Source organism: Ascaphus truei, chromosome 4 (assembly GCF_040206685.1).
Source record: "Ascaphus truei isolate aAscTru1 chromosome 4, aAscTru1.hap1, whole genome shotgun sequence".
In the NCBI taxonomy this organism is placed as follows: domain Eukaryota; kingdom Metazoa; phylum Chordata; class Amphibia; order Anura; family Ascaphidae; genus Ascaphus; species Ascaphus truei.
Window position 1 is genome coordinate 143,322,214 of NC_134486.1, and position 16,771 is coordinate 143,338,984.

Sequence of the window (16,771 nt, forward strand, 5' to 3'; positions counted from 1 at the left end):
TTATTCCTGTATATCAGGGGTAGCAAACTCCAGTCATTAAGGGCCACCAACAGGCCAGGTATTAGGGCTATCCCTGCTTCAGCACAGGTGGCTCAATCAGTGTCTCAGTAATTTTGACTGAGCCGCTGATTGAGCCACCTGTGCTGAAGCAGGGATATCCTTAAAACCTGACCTGTTGGTGGCCCTTGAGGACTGGAGTTGGCCCTGCTGTACTGTATATGCTTATTGTTGTCCAGCAAACAGACAATCCTCAGCAATGGCCTGGAATTGCTTACTCATCGAAAACAAAATGCTACCGTATATATCCGTCGGTGGTATGGACTTTCCAAGCTGACCTCCTACTATGTCAGATTTTGGTGGCTATCAACCTACAGAAGGCAACATCTTCAAACAGGAACAGACAGTGACTTTAAGAGTTTATTTTTGTTGGAAAAAGTGACAACATTCTACTGGATGAAGCTGCACAGAAAATTCCCACTTATTTCCACGTACGTACAACGTTGGCAGTCTTGATCCAGTCTAAATGCACAAGTGGGCAGTAACTAAATCTCGGGTGCCCCATTAGTATATAGCTTACTCTTGGCTAGCAACTAAGCAGGATTGATTTTCCAGATTGTAGTGGCTATATAATTGCCTATTTACAACTACATTTTTAAGTGTGCTGTTGATAAAGGCAGAGACAATATAGAAAAGCTGGATTTAAATTAATTGGAAGTATCCAATATAGATTTACTCCAGTTTTAGCCAAGTGAAAAATACCTCCTAATAGATCAGTAAATATATTCCAGTTCTTGTAATGAAATGCGAGTCTTGTTGGAATTGGAGCAGACGGGCAGCAAATCTTGTACCATCCTAAAAATGGAGAGGGGATATACTACATTGTATGGGGGGGGAAAAAAAGTAAGCTTGACCCAATTATATACAAATACGTTTTAACCAATTTCAAACAAGACTGTTACAGCACAATCCCCCAAAGAAAACACATTGAAAGATGATTCAAGGCTGTTGTCACTGGTAATGTATTCTTTAGCTTGTTGGCAGTCAATCTTAGGTCACAGTGTCTGCTATTCACTTTGTAGAGCAGAAAATTAGCAGCTGCGTATTTTAAGAGAAAATTAGATTCTGACCTGGAAAAGATCAAAAGTGTCTATAAGGGAATTGTAGGGGGGGGGGATTTTATGAGCAGTGTATGTCATTATTTCAGGGGATGTAATCATTTCAGGCTTTTGTACAACTCTTACCATTCTCCTTATTTCCTCATTAAAAGAATAAGTATGTTTAGGTGTTTCTACGCTGTTTATTTTCTGAAATTTTCAAGCCTGATATTAATACAGCAAAACTATAAAACATGCAACTTTTTTTTCAAAATGACATTGTGTGCAGTGCCAGATTTGCACATAAGCTAACTAAGCTACAGCTTAGCGACTCACAATGTGAGGGGCCCCAAAACTAGAAAGAAAGTTATGCATTTTAAGTTTTAAAACCGGATGATAAATATAGAAGATATGGGAAACAGAATATTCTCTACAAATATGGACATTTTAATTCATACAAGCATACCCCACATTCATGTACGCAATGGGTCCAGAGCATGTATATAAAGCGAAAATGTACTTAAAGTGAAGCACTAACCTTTTTCCACTTATCGATGCTTCGGTACAGGTAGGGAGCCGGTATTGCTGTTCAGGACGTGCTGACAGGCGCATGCGCAAGTTGCCGTTTGCCTACTGGGCGAGGGGAATCAGTGCGTCACTACTACGGCGGTTTGTAGGGCAGAATAAGTGTCCGTACACGTGAAGCGAGCATACGGGGCTATTGAAAATATGTCCTTACTCGCGAGTGTACTTAAAGTGAGTGTCCTTAAACCAGGGATTGACTGTATATGGCCCTAAGCATCAAGTACATCGAAAGTGACAGACATCGTAGCTTATCATTGGAAGATATCAATAGCTTTGCTGTGTGTGTGTGTGTCTATACACCTTAATGTTAATATTTAAGGTTACTCTGATTTGGCTCTTGTATCAGTCAGTGTTATGCAGAGCAATAGATGCCATTATTTGAATGACATATTTTTACACCAGTTAAATCACTAGATCGGAGCTAGTATTAAACATGTCAGCCTAAGAAATTTGTAATAAATCCATTAAACCTGCTGAGAAGTTAATCAGTACGGGTAATCAATATCATTCACATTTTGCATGGCTCTAACCCCTTGATCCCTACGTCATGCACTCCAAGGTATACTATGTCATGGCCCTTTGTATCATTTCCACGGGAGGTAACGTTCTGTTTTCCCAATTTCCCGGATTAAGTGATGGCGCAACTCTGATCACTCTGAGGAGAAGTCACGTGATCGCGATTTGCCGGAGGGAAATTTGAATATTATTGTTATTAAACACTGACAGTTTACTCAGCATTGTCAGCGTTGGCATTATGATTCACTGACCTGAAGAACTTACAACCTAATGTTGATGTCTTCGGCATATGGAGATAAAGTGAGTTGCCCAAGGTGACAAGAGGATCTGACACGGGATTAGAACCGGGTTCACCCGCATCAAAGGCTGTGACATTACCACTAAGCTACTGCATTTAGCCCTGTATATCTTAATTGCTGCCTAGCTTTTTTGTGATGGGCATGTTGGAATTGCTTGGAGAATGCTTATGACAAGTGTGTTTAGTGGTAATCCCTTGTTTTATCTCACTCAGAAGGTAGCAGAAATCAAAGGCTTCAGTATTCGTGGATTAGTTGTTATTTTTAATCCTTTCCTCCCCTGATGGAACAGCGCGGGGGCCCCTGTCGCAAGAAATAGATAAGGTTAATAGCAAGCACCATCTCTTGGGGTTAAGGTTTGATTTCCATTGGTCTCTCCATGAGTAGATTAGAAAATGTCTGCTCGGGGGAAGGAGTTGATCGATGGACATTGTTTATTGTGATTGGAGCTTAAAGGGGGATATTTATATCCTAGACATTGTATGGCTTTGGTATCACTTTAACAAGTAAGTATGATAACATAGCTTTTAACGTAACAGTAGCATTCCATGCTAGATTACAGACTATTATAACCTTAACACAAATTGAACGCTTATTGAAGGACTTGATTGAGCATGGATTCCTATATATTTCTATCTTTTTTTAACCTTTTGATTTTAAGTTGTTAAAGAGGCAGTCGGTGCGGTACTTAAAAAAAAAATCTTTTTTTTTGTTTTAATATATGCAGCTTTTGATAACATTTATTGAAAATGAATTACCTAAGCTAGTTGAATAAAAAAAAAAAGGAATGTAGTAAATATTATCTAATACTACAGAACTGGTTTATTAAAAAAACACACATACACGTAGAATATTGCATGGATTGCTCCTTTAACATATATCAATTATGAAACAAACTTTACGAAAAACATTAATCTCTTTGCACTGTTTAGCATGTTTGACCTTGGTGCTTTCACTACAACAATTGATATTGAAAGTGACTTGAGGTCACTTTCCCAGGGAAACTCCAACAGATACAAATTAATATTCTATTGCGGGCCTGGGTTTTAAGCTTGCTAAGATTGTGTGTGTCTAATTGTAAATTGATTGGGAGGTTTGTGGCCCCTCCTTCATAGCATAAGCCAAAGGTGCGCAAACTGGGGGGCGCAAGATTTTCTGGTTGGGGTTGCAGCTGTTACGAGGCCCTGCGCTCTTCCCCAAGGCATTTAAATTAAGTGCCGAGGAGCGCGCAAGGCTTCTGTAACTTTCCTTACCTGGTAAGCGGGGGGAGGAGTAGGGGCTGAGCAGGGGAGCAGAGCAGGCAGGGGTCACAGACCTGAAAAGTTTGCGCACCCCTGGCTTAAGCTCATCCACTCCAGTTCTACTTATCCAGAATACATCAAACCCAGCTATGTTCTGGAAGTGAATAACAGCATAAAGAAGATAACAGTTACCCGCTGGCACTTAGAGTTTGAAATGGATGGTATCCCTCTCATTTACCCTGCACCAGGACGTGAACCATTCCATTTATCACGGAGCAGAGAGCGGGTGTGGAATTGCCTGTTTCCTTTACCACAGAGCCGAGAGCGGGTGCTTTCCCTATCGGCGTTTACTTCAAGTCTCTCTTTAAAGTGTTGACTGTAACAGAAAGTTTCTCTTTCTAGTGGAAATTTTTTTTAACCGACCACAGTGCCACCGGGTAACTTGTATATTCTTTATGCTGTTTTTCATTTATTGATACACTTCATTGTGTGACACGCATTTGTGTCTTTTTATTCTATATATTTATATGATACATTTTTGAACCACTCCATACTATGTGAATTTCTTGCGCTGATGGTTTTCTTTACACATTTCCCTTTGTTGTTGTGAGCCATCGCTTCCATTAGATGCATTTTATTCACATTTAACCATATATGTGCCAGTATTTCTGACTATTTGGTATTAATACTATCAATTGGGAGTGCATCATTCTATTTTTCCATACAATATATTCCAGCCTTTTAGCCATCAACAACCAAGTAATATCACTAAGGAGGTTATTAATCCCACTGACATTGCAAATGCATTCAATGACTACTTTGTGGTGTGTGCTACTAACTTATTAGCGAAATGCAACCCAAACTACAAACATGAACTTCATTCTGAGAGTGCCCCTATAGCCCCACACTCTCCCAACACTGCTCACAATTTTCAATTTGTCCCAGTATCTGAAGAGGAGATTTCACAAGCGCTCCTCAAATGAAAACTAAGCAGCCAATGTGGACCTGACTTACTGCAATCTAAGTTCCTAAGACCTGCTGCCCCAGCCATTGCCAAACCAATTGTTTCCATATTCAACTCTATTCTGTCTGCAGGCCATATCCCTAAGACCTGGAAAACTGCCATAGTTGTCCTAATCTTCAAAAGTGGGGACAAAAACACTGTCTCAAACTACAGGCCAATCTCTCTTCTCCCAATACTATCCAAAGTCATAGGAAAATATGTTCACTCCCAATTAAGCGATTACTATACCAAGACAAATTTCCCTAGCCAATTTCAATCTGGCTTTTGCCCCAAACATTCCACAGTAACTACCCTGCTAAAAGTTTGCAATGAGAGCCAGTGTGGAATGGAACTGGAACAACTCACTGGTGCAACATTCCTAGATTTTGCAAAGGCTTTTGATACTGTTGATCATGTTATCTTGCTTAGCAAACTCCAGTGCACTGGAATAGGGAAGCATGCTTTAAACTGGTTTCATTCCTACCTATCAGGTAGATCCCAACATGTGTCTATCTCAGGCTCTAACTCCAACCCCTTGGATATCACCTGTGGTGTTCCACAAGGCTCTGTTCTGGGTCCCCTACTCTTCTGCATGCACAATCTTATATGCACACAGCCCTAACCTCTACGACCTTGAACACATACTACTGACTTTTTGAGACTTGAAAATTGGATCTCCCAAAATAAATTGTTTTTATTTCAATCTTTTTTATTGATTTTGCAGGGATTTTACAATACTTCTTTTTCACATTACATTTGTCATCATTTTTTCCCAGCAATGTATTTCTTATATTATACAAAAAACTTGTACTGGACAAGGATCGCCTAACATTTTACGATTCTGCATTCTTACATATAAAGAATATCCTACTTATCTTGAGGTATTATGTGGTTGACAACCATATTTTTTTTACGTCTCTTTAAAAGATTTAGAAAGGACAGAGAGAGGCAAGAAATAGTAGAGGAGGTAAAGATGGGAAGAGGAAGGATCGGGGTAGATAAGGATGGGGGGAAGGGGGGAATAGGGCTGTTCGTGATAAATGGTTTTTAAACACTGACAAGACTGTAACAATGGTATTTGGGACCAAGGCTAAATTTATAAAGCTTCCAATGACTGAGCTCCAGATCAGAACCAACGTTAATACCACCCTAACTCCTGTTACTAGTTTTAAATACTTGGGCATACAGTATGTTTGACTCCCATTTAACATTTGGGATGCACATTGATACCCTGACATCTAAAACTTATGCAAAACTAGATGTACTTTATAGGAACAAATCCTCCCTATGTCTGCTGGTCAGAAAGCATATCGCACAGCAGATGCTAATGCCAATTATCGACTATGGGAGCATAGTATACGGCTCTGCACCCCAAACCTACCTTAGCAAACTTGATACCCTCTACAATTCAATATGCCATTTTGTTCTCCAATGCAAATACAACACACATCACTGAAATGCGCAAAGAACTAGATTGGTCATCACATGAGTCTAGGGACAAAATTAATCTCTCCTGTCTTGTCTTCAAATACTTTCTGGGCAAGCTAACCGTCTATCTGAACAAGCTCCTCACACCACCACATGCAGCACTTATCATGTGAGATCTGACTCCAAAAGACTGTTCATGGTCCCAAGGTTCAGAAAGTATCCGGCCGTTCCTCCTTCTCTTATCGTGCACCCTAAAACTGGAACAATCTACCGGAGACTCTCGCAGCCACCACCAGTCTAAGTTCTTTCAAAACTAAAGCAGTCTCACATTTTAATCTGGTTGTAACTGTTACATACACCTATAATATATATTATCTTTAACTGTGGGTGCAATGACATGTATATAATGTATACCCTGTTCACTTATGTAACTATGTACAGTATATGTAACCATTTGTCATCATAACTCTATGCCCAGGACATACTTGAAAATGAGAGGTAACTCTCAATGTATTTCTTCCTAGTAAAACATTTTATAAATAAATAAATAAATAAAATCAACAGGTCCAAATACACACACACACACGTATGTAGTAATGAGTTGAGAGATTTCTTCCCCTGGTGCTGATGACCGTTGCTGTAGCAATAAGCGTGTGAAATATATCATTATAGCACTTAATTTTTTTTTTAGATTTTTGTCACTATATTTACTACAGTGCTCCTGGTTTGTAACCAGTTTTAACTGCACTGTAGCTCATACAGTGTTCCTAACTGTTAACCCCTTAGGCCGAGGCTATACTAGGCACACGCATGCGCAACAAAGCACGTGGCATCAGGCGCGCCTGCCACAGAGGCGATGTGTGGCCTAGGGGGAGACGCGACAGGGAGGCGTGGTGGGGGTGTGGATATGACATCACAGAGCTGCTTTGCCTTCATTGGCTGAAACACTCATGTGACCTAGCCGTCACGTGACAAAATAAAATTATTTTGACGTGCGAAAAATCGATTGCGCCGTTGCTCTCATGCAAGCATGCTCTATGGCTGTCGTCACTGAGGTGCGGCCTTTTGTTTGCGTCGCACACACCATCACTCCCACCCTGGCCGCGGCCTTAAGCACTGCATACATATCACGCTTCCCATGCAATTGACTATATTATTGTTTTGTTTCCTTTGTTCTCTATGCAGTGAAGGAAATACAAAGGACACTGTATAACAGGGGGGCGCAAACTTTTTTCCCTGTGCCCCTCTTCCAGCAGTCCCCTCACCTCCGCGCCCCCATGGCAACGTGACGTCACATGACCTCGCCGCATTGTCATGGCGACTTGTGTGAGAAGGCACCGGAAGCTAAGGTAAGTTAGGTTTACAGAGGCCCTGCAGCTCCCCCGGCACTTCATTTAAGTGCCTTCGGGAAGCGCGCGGGGCCTCTGTAAACCCCACGCCCCCCGCACTCAGTCTCTTACCCCCCTGGGGGTCGCACCCCCCAGTTTGCCCACCGCTGCTGTTTAATATTGGTAGTGTAGGAACCTGCTGATAAGGTCTTACCTTGACGTGGTTGCAGCCTTAACATGTTTTGACCTAAGGTTGGAAGTAAATTACCCATACTTATAAGAAGAAAAATATAGAAAAAACAGATAGTAACAAACTAGATAATGTATTATATTGGATGTGCATGGGGGCTTCTTTGTTTGTTATAGTATACTTGAGGTTACTTTCCCAGTGGTACTCCAATTGACACACACAAATACATAATATTGTGGGTCTGGGTTTTGAGCTTGCTAAGATTGTGTACGTCTAATTCCATATTTAAATATTAATATGATCTTTTTTTCTGGCATATTTTGATAAAGGAGACTGTCCTCATTCCAGTTACAATGGAGTACATCTCTTCATAGTAGCTGCTAAAATTAAATGGCCACTAGCCACTTCCAAGTACCTGAAAGGAAATGCATAGGGATGCTCTCAATAGGAGCATGTCTTTCAACATGGCAGACGGGAAGCACTATGGCATTCCTGTTCATTTTGTTACAAAAAAAAGTCTTTAGAAATGTAAACTCTGTTCTTTTATTAAAGAAAAATACAAAGGTGTTCGTGGTGGCCTGCTTTAATAAAATATGAAAAAAGAATCTAGAATAAATTTGACTTTGGGCTACATCTACTAAACAATGCTACTCCATAAAACACTAGGCCTATTCAAGTGAATGGGCCACATGGAATCTTGGAGAGCTGATAGGAATCTTCTGTTATGGCATCGCTTAGTAAATAAGGCTCTAAATCTTTCAAAGTATGCTACTCCTTTTTTCATTGACATTTCTGCCAATTCACGTAAAATATATATATTCCTTCACATTTTGCCAGCTCTCTCGCTACTGTCTTCCTCCTTCTTTTTTTTGTTTCATCTCCCTGAGCTCCAGACTTAGTGGAAGTAAGCTTAATCCGAAGAAAATCATGCATAAGTCATGTTGTGTGCGTGAAGCTGCCTGCCGCCTGCTATCAGCAATAAACAAGTGTTGAGATGCGAGATGCAAACTCCCGGGGAAAGAAATCGCATTAAAGCCGTATGGTGAAAAAACAACAATGCTTTTTTTTAAATTTTATTACGCGTTAAACAGGCTAACTTCGCTCCAGGACGCACTATGCAGATTACAATCATTTTCACATGTCTTCAGTGTTCATGTAACCCATCAAAACAAACCGTAGCATCCAAACCGTAGCAAGATAGGACTTGTTGAAGGTGCAGTCGTAGACACACATACTGGAATTGCTGTAAAAGGCAATTAGTGCTGTACAATTATCTGCCATTTTATCCATTTACTTATTGTAAATTAAAAAGTCAATTTGTGATATTGTTTGAAAAGCCATTTTTTTTACGTGAACATTTTAATAAACTATGTTATGTCCCCTATAATCGATCTTATCTTTCTGACGTTGAGACTTCAGAGAGATCTGCTTATCATTTTGGGGGGTGATTGGGATATATAACTGGCATTTCATCATTATGAAATAATGGTTTCACTGCCTACTAATTGAATATTTACAATGTTGTAAGGAACCAATGTAAAAAAAAAAAAAAAAAAAAAACCCCCACAAAGTTTCCAATATTTGTAAGAAAATCTTCCTATTATCGAAAACGTTGTGCAACATGGCACTTTCCTGACGTGCATAACAACTTTCACATTTAGTTGCAGTAATAAGGGCTGAGGCATATACCAGCTATTAGAAAATTGACAGGGCTTGCAATTTTAGGCGCCATGAGAGGAAATATTTACATTTTTCCTTCCATTGATAAAGTAATAAAACTCTGCAATTTCACTCTTGTATAATTTTCTGCAGGGCCTTCCAACAGCAGAATAGGGGATAATTGATACAAATTATGGTCCAAGTTGTGTCATTTTACAAGATGTTGTAGGCCTATTATTTATCATTCCTAGGTGTTAAAATGTGTGGAAGTCTTTAAAGTGCAAGTTTGATACTCTGAAACAGAGGTTTTCAACTCCAGTTCTCAAGACCCCCTTCCCCCGCCCCTCCAACAGGCCAGGTTTTAAGGATATCCCAGCTTCAGCACAAGTGGCTCAATCTGTGGCTTAGTCTTCCACTGAGCCACGGATTGAGCCACGTGTGCAGAAGCAGGGAGCCACTGATTGAGCCACCTGTTGTGAAGCCGGGAGATCCTGAAAGCCTGACCTGTAGGACGGGGTGGGGGTTGTGGGGCAGGGGTCTTGAGGATTGGAGTTGGGAACCACTGCTCTAAAAACTTACATCATTGTTTTTATTTTTGACAAGAGGCCAACAATTCTCAGTGGTGGTTAAGTCGAAACATAATAAAAATAACATAATAAACATTGAAAATACTGATACTTTAGGTAAGGAGTACACTGCTTTTCGGTACTTACAATCTATGGTTTGTGTTGCAAAGGAAGAAGATTTATAACTATATGGCCTATGCTATTACTAGATTAAAAACTAATGTTAAATATGGCTGGGTTTTGAGAGTAAGCCTGAAATTACTGTTACCTTGTATATATAGCATAGCATTTAGCAAAGCATCCTCCTCTGTGAAACTACACAGTATACTGAAGCGCTAGTCTTTAGCATGTGGGCTATTAGTAGAATGTGTTTACAGATCGTTGATAAGACCATACCTGAGGTATCGTGTTCTTTTCCTGAGGACACATTTCGAGAAGGACATAAACAAAGTAGAATTGGTTCAAAGAAAACCACCTAAAATGGTGCAGTATTTGCCATTTTTAAAACCAGAATCAACTAATAAACCTCAAAATGGAAGTCCTGAATGGAAGCAGTGCTATATTTTGAAATATCCCACAGGTATATGTGGAAGAATGACCTAAGTGCAGAAAAAAGAAGAAGGGAGGAGTGGGGGGAGCAAACATAGAGTAGTATGTCCAAAAAAATATCGCTGGTGGAGGGTAAGGGATTCAATCACAATTAGATGGATTAAATGGGCCTTTATCCAAAATCATTGGATCTGGAACAATCTTTAGTGTTATCAGTTGTCCTGGAACCGAATTTTCTTTTCCACACTGATGTCTTGCTGCAGGATCCTGACCGTTCTGAGGGTAATTGTTCTCCGTTTCAAAGCAACACCATATAAAGGAAAGAATTGCGGGGAAACAATCAATCACAGTGTAATACAATTTAATAAAATAATAAAACCCTATAAACATATAGGTAATCAACTCACACTTTATGAATTGTAAAAAGGCAGTTGGAGAGTTTGTAACCAAACTGAGTCTCTCACACTCAGCTCGTGCCCCAGTCTGCTAGTGTCAGTCTCGGATTGTCACGTGACCCGCTTGGAGATTATCTGGAGACTCAATCCTCTCCTCTCTGTGTACCAGCGTCTGTTCTCCCTGACAGCCGAACACTTCCGTGTCACGTGTGCCTCTCCGGATATAGCGAGATCTTGCCTGTCACTGCTCCGCTTCCAATCCGTTCGCGGTCGGGATTCTTTCTCTTCGTCTGTCCTCCTACTGTGTTATCACCAATCAACCCACACATTTCACCGATAAGGCTTCTTCAGGGGTCAAGTATATATATATATATATATATATATATATATATATATATATATATATATATATATATATATATATATATATATATGTGTGTGTGTGTGTGTGTGTGTGTGTATATATATATTTCTGAGAAAAATAAACATTACACCAAGGTGGGGTGCAGTGAATCTGACGGGGGGTAGACGTATGGAAAATTATACATATCCTTCACTAAAGGGTAGTGATTGCACGGAACACCAGCAGAGCTGAGGTAGGAGAAAAATCAATTCAAAATTGCTCTAGGCAGAGCTTAGAAATAGAGATCAAATACTGCTTACAGTTATACAGTTACTAAGAAGAATGGGATGTCTTGCCTTGCCAAATGGTCCTTCTCTGCTTTCAGCTTGTTTCAATTTCTATGACGCCTTCCAGAAAACGAATAAAGTGTGCTGAAGTTATAACAGTAAACGTTATAGCTGCCTGAATGCACTAATAGATGTTCTCCTGGATGTAAAAGACAGCTAGATCAAGCTGAGTACTGTACATGGATGTGATCATTTATTTTTTGTGCAAGATTACGCTGTGTACACAGCAGCACTAAATGTTTATGGTTTGGTTATCCCATGGTATGTCCTAGGAGAATTTTCTCTAGTGGTTTCAATTCTGTTGATGCTTCAGTGCCATGACCTGGAAGCAGTTAAAGATGACGTTCCATAAATGGAACACAAGTATTTTGAGAGGAGACATCTGGGATAGATTAGTAGAAAGAATGATGACATTTATTTTTTATTTATTTTTTTATTTCAAGAGTTCATTCTTAGTAGTTTTTGGATTTCTCTTCTTTTTCTTTCCTCTGGTTTCTTCTGGCATTTACAGCAAACCACCGCGCCCAAGGGAAGTTGTGCTACTGAAACAAAATTCCAAATATTTCCTGCGGGTGCGGAGAGGAGAATATGTAGGAAAGCAGAGGAATTATCAAGATTCTTTTTCACCAGCTTGTCTTACTTCCAAGCACACGCTCTATCCATAATACAAAATACTCTTAAGTTGTAATTGTAACTGTGTTTCTTAAAAATGGCTCTATAGTCTAAGCTTGCTAGTCTATATTAAGCGAGCCGTTCATAATTGAGGGGTAGTGTGTCTTCCCTTGAAGGTAAAATATGCTGAATTGTATAGTGGCACTTTACAATGCTACACTTCGAATAGCGATTAGTGGTTGTTAATGACTTTTGCGCTTTGGTGAACAAGCCAATTAAAACGATTGCTTTTAGCAGAGTCATCTGCATCAAGTAAGAGAGTAAGCCTTCCAGTCCAGAACATTAATTCTCTGGTATGTTAAAAGTTTGCTGAAGAATTTCTGAAGTATAATGGGTTGACATGGCAAATTATGTCAAGATAGTCGGTAAATTAGATGATGTTGACTAGCCACCCCAGAATTGGCTCATGCTACAGATGAATAAAATGAGGATGTGAAATGTTAGTTAAACACGTGGCATTGGCACGCTTCGCTCTTGGAGAAGCCAAGAAAATATCCAACCATGCCTTAAAAATATCCACTTTTTTTCATTATGTTCATTTGACCTTCTCAGCAAAAGGACAAAGTCACATAGCAAAGGAAATGCCTCAGATTCCTGCATCTGGGTTTGTGTCTTTATATTTTGTTGGCACGGTTACAGCTGCGGGCCTTTTTCTTTCACTCTTTCCTCCTGCTCTCTCCCAGCTCTGAAAAGTGGACAGAGGACCTCGGCTGTGCCAAAAGCAACATGTTTCTGCTCTCTGCTCTGGGGCCGGGCACAATCCTATGGTTTGTTGTTTCAGAGGGCGGCTAGAGGCAGAATAGATGGAACGGAGGGGGGAGCGGGGGAGAATACACGCAATGAAAGACATGAATATGCACCTCTGCACTTCAAAAGGAAGACTGCAAATTTATTTAAATAGTCAAGCTAATAGGAAACTTTTTATACATATAAACATGACTTTTTGGTTTTCATATTCACGTTCCCACAGAACTCCCCAGTTTTCCATATTGCCACAATGTGTTGATGTTACACTGCTGTTAACCGCGGTATAACCTGCCGTTTTTGAGTCATTAACCCCTTAACTTGGGGAGTGGCCAGCTATGCCTAACGAACTTAAACATGGACTCCCTGATATCAATGCAAATGGGGATAAAGTAAAATGAAAACACTTGGTAGTATAACACTTATTCTGTCCTTTTTAACTTTCCCAACATCTTTACTTTCTTGGTTGGACAAGCTGCCCAATACAACATATTAATTTTTTTTTTTAATTTTTTTTTTACTTTAAAAGTTATTTTCTTGCCCTTTCCAATGCTGTTTTTTTTTTTTTTTTAATCCAAGGCTGTGTTCAGGAGATAGAAGCGTTTCATATATTACGTGTCTGGGAGGCTAAAATGGAGCTCTCCCTAGACTCCAGTGCAGTCTAAAGGTTACCATAGTAACCTCATATGCTAGAGATCATAATTTTTTAACACTAAAGCACCTTTTTTTCCTCAAGAGCAGGTTATGCTCAGGGAGCAAAATACTAACATTATATGAGTAAAAACGGTGTAGGGGCAGCTGCTCAAATGCCCGTTCAGCCACTTAAGATGATGTTAATAGTAACACTTTATCCCAAAAGAGAATAAAAAAGGGAAAAAAGAAAAACACAAAAGCGCACCAAGATTGAAATATACAGTGTATTATAAACAATAAAATTAGTAATATACACTTACATGGATTAAAACTTTATTGATCCTGATCACGATCGTGACTTCTATGGTGAGGCAACAATTGGGATGAAAGGGGGTGAATTCCGTCTCTGCAAACAAGCCCCGAGCGCTGGGACTGTGTTTTTGGCTATGCTGCGTCTTCAGCTCCACACGGTTGTCAGCGTGATGGCCTGCGTGACGCGCATGCGCGGCGGATGAAGCCCCCAGTAGTAGTCCCGAAGATGCCTGCCAGTTTTCAGTTTTGGATCGTGATTGTAGAAAAAAGCACTTGTGTGAAGACTGGCTGTATAGGGTAACAAGCCAGCAACACCCTTCGCGACGCGTTTCGAATACAAAAGTATTCTTCCTCAGGCGATGTGTGCTTTTTTCTACAATCACGATCCAAAACTGAAAACGGGCAGGCATCTTCGGGACTACTACTGGGGGCTTCATCCGCCGCGCATGCGCGTCACGCAGGCCATCACGCGGACAACCGTGTGGAGCTGAAGACGCAGCATAGCCAAAAACACAGTTCCAGCGCACGGGGCTTGTTTGCAGAGACGGAATTCACCCCCTTTCATCCCAATTGTTGCCTCACCATAGAAGTCACGATCGTGATCAGGATCAATAAAGTTTTAATCCATGTAAGTGTATATTACTAATTTTATTGTTTATAATACACTGTATATCTCAATATTGGTGCGCTTTTGTGTTTTTCTTTTTTCTTGGAACTGGGTATCGCTGTTGGAGTTCTCTGCAGAGATCCACATTGGAGGTGGGGGAAGACACCTTCAACATCAAGAGCTGCAAAAGATCAGAGAGGAACTACCATTCCAATTTCTTAAAGAGCAAGAGCGCGGACTGGACACTTTTTCCAAAAGAGAATAAGTTTTAATGTTGGAGGCAATTCAAGTCACACTTAAAACAAAAAACAGCCTTTCATTACCTTTATTGAAAACTACTGTAGTTACCTAAGCTACCGATCAATTTGTTCAACAGTGATCGATCAGCAAAATCCTGCTTCCCATGGTTCACTAAATGGCTACCTTTCCGTTTGAACTAATCCTTCAGTTGGTGTAACTCAGCAGCTACAATGTATTCTTATATTACAAAGGTAACATTATCTATTGTTACAGTTTGCATCTCAAACTGCTGGGAATATTGGCAACAACTTATCACAAACAGAAAAGTGTTGCAGAGATCTTGCACTGCTGGGGAGGTGGACTAAATCCTGCTATAGAAATCAAAGATGCACAGTATATTAAAACTCATTAAAAATGGCATTGAGTTGAATTAAGAAATGTAGTAAATATGATCTAATACAGAAATTATTTATTTAGAAAAACACACATAGGATATTGCATGAATAGCCCCTTTAAGCCATGTTTTCTCCAGTTCACACATCTGACCCTAGCTCTTTAGGGAAAGTCTTTCACAATCCACAAGGAACAACAAACATAGGGCTATTCTGTAAAAACAACAACTGCACAGCACAGATCAATAACCATCAAAGGATCAAGCAAAAATCATAGACTTGAAATGAACTAAAACAATGAAAATGACGTCTCAAGGAGTTGACAGGAAATATTCAATATACTGTACTTAGTCAACTAATGTATTGCTGTTTTACCAGTGCTGTACCTATAGGACAGAGCCTGTTCCTTTCTTATGTCGCCTTGTACAATGTGTGAGCACTTAAAACTCTTAATAACATTTTATACAAAAAAAAGAGCCATGTTTTCTCCTGTAAAGAGTATAACATTAACTATTATGGCAAAATAGGCATTTTCATAGCATCGTCCATCCTGTGAAGATTAACGTGGAGACTTAACGTTGTGTTATTGAATTCCTTGCTACATTTGGTGGTACTCCCATCCAGACCCTAAAATAGGGCTTTAGCTGTGTCTGGGTGTGTAACAGCAGAGGTAGGCATGATTGAAATAACAGCAATATGTCCTTCTCAACTCCTGTCCTCTTCCCTCAAGCAAAAGAGCTCTTTTGGGGTCTAGATCAATGTTACATTGCCAAGACATACTTAATGTCACATTTTTGGAAGATAACACAACGTTATGTTAAAATAATGTGACACTAAGCCTATGCTAATTAGACAAGCCTATGCTAATTAGATGTATTCCGGAAATTGAGTTGGCTTTGAGGATACGATGTTAACTCAGGCAACAGAAAGTCAGATCCTGTTTTAGGTAACGCCATGTTATGAGCCCTGATTTAACAGAGCTTTGTGCATAGGCTTCTGGAAGGGATTGTTGCTTTAAACAAGATTCCTTTTAATAGACCCACATGAGAGATCTTTATAGATGTACATGAACAAAAGGAATGTATCAAAAGCTCATGTATAAAAACATACAATACAATGTACAGTCTAAGCTTTAATGAATACCCATGTCGGGCCATTAAAAGGTGTGTCTACCTGCAAAATATTTTAGTTCTTATAGTTGAAAACATGTGTTCATACATAGAAAGTACTATACATACCAGAGAGCATGTGGGGCTTTAAACAATGATAAAACTGCTGGAGCAGTATCAACATTGTAGTTATCAGGGCTGAATTACATGACAGTTTTTTAGATTACCCCAGAAATGGATTTTCTGTAATGAAATACTGTATGTGATTCGGGAGAACAAAGTGCGCTGTAAAAAAAAAAAATTTTGCTTCAATTACTTTCTATGGTTTGGGTTATCTGCTTTGGCCATACCATGATGAAAGTATAGTACCATTTCTTTTAAATATTGTATTCCAAATTGGCCAAAAATGCCAGCATCTTTATTATTGCAAGTATTTCTTAGCTGTTGCAATATTTGAATGGAGCAATTGTTTTGATAATTTCTCTATTGATCAATTAAAGGGAACAAATTATACAAGTTAAG

At 39.6% G+C, this 16,771-nt stretch overlaps 1 protein-coding gene across 2 annotated transcripts in view; it reads left to right on the forward strand.

The window, feature by feature from the left end:
* CRIM1 (cysteine rich transmembrane BMP regulator 1) overlaps positions 1–16,771 on the forward strand; it is a 700,781-nt gene that overhangs the window by 55,189 nt on the left and 628,821 nt on the right. The window lies entirely within an intron of this gene.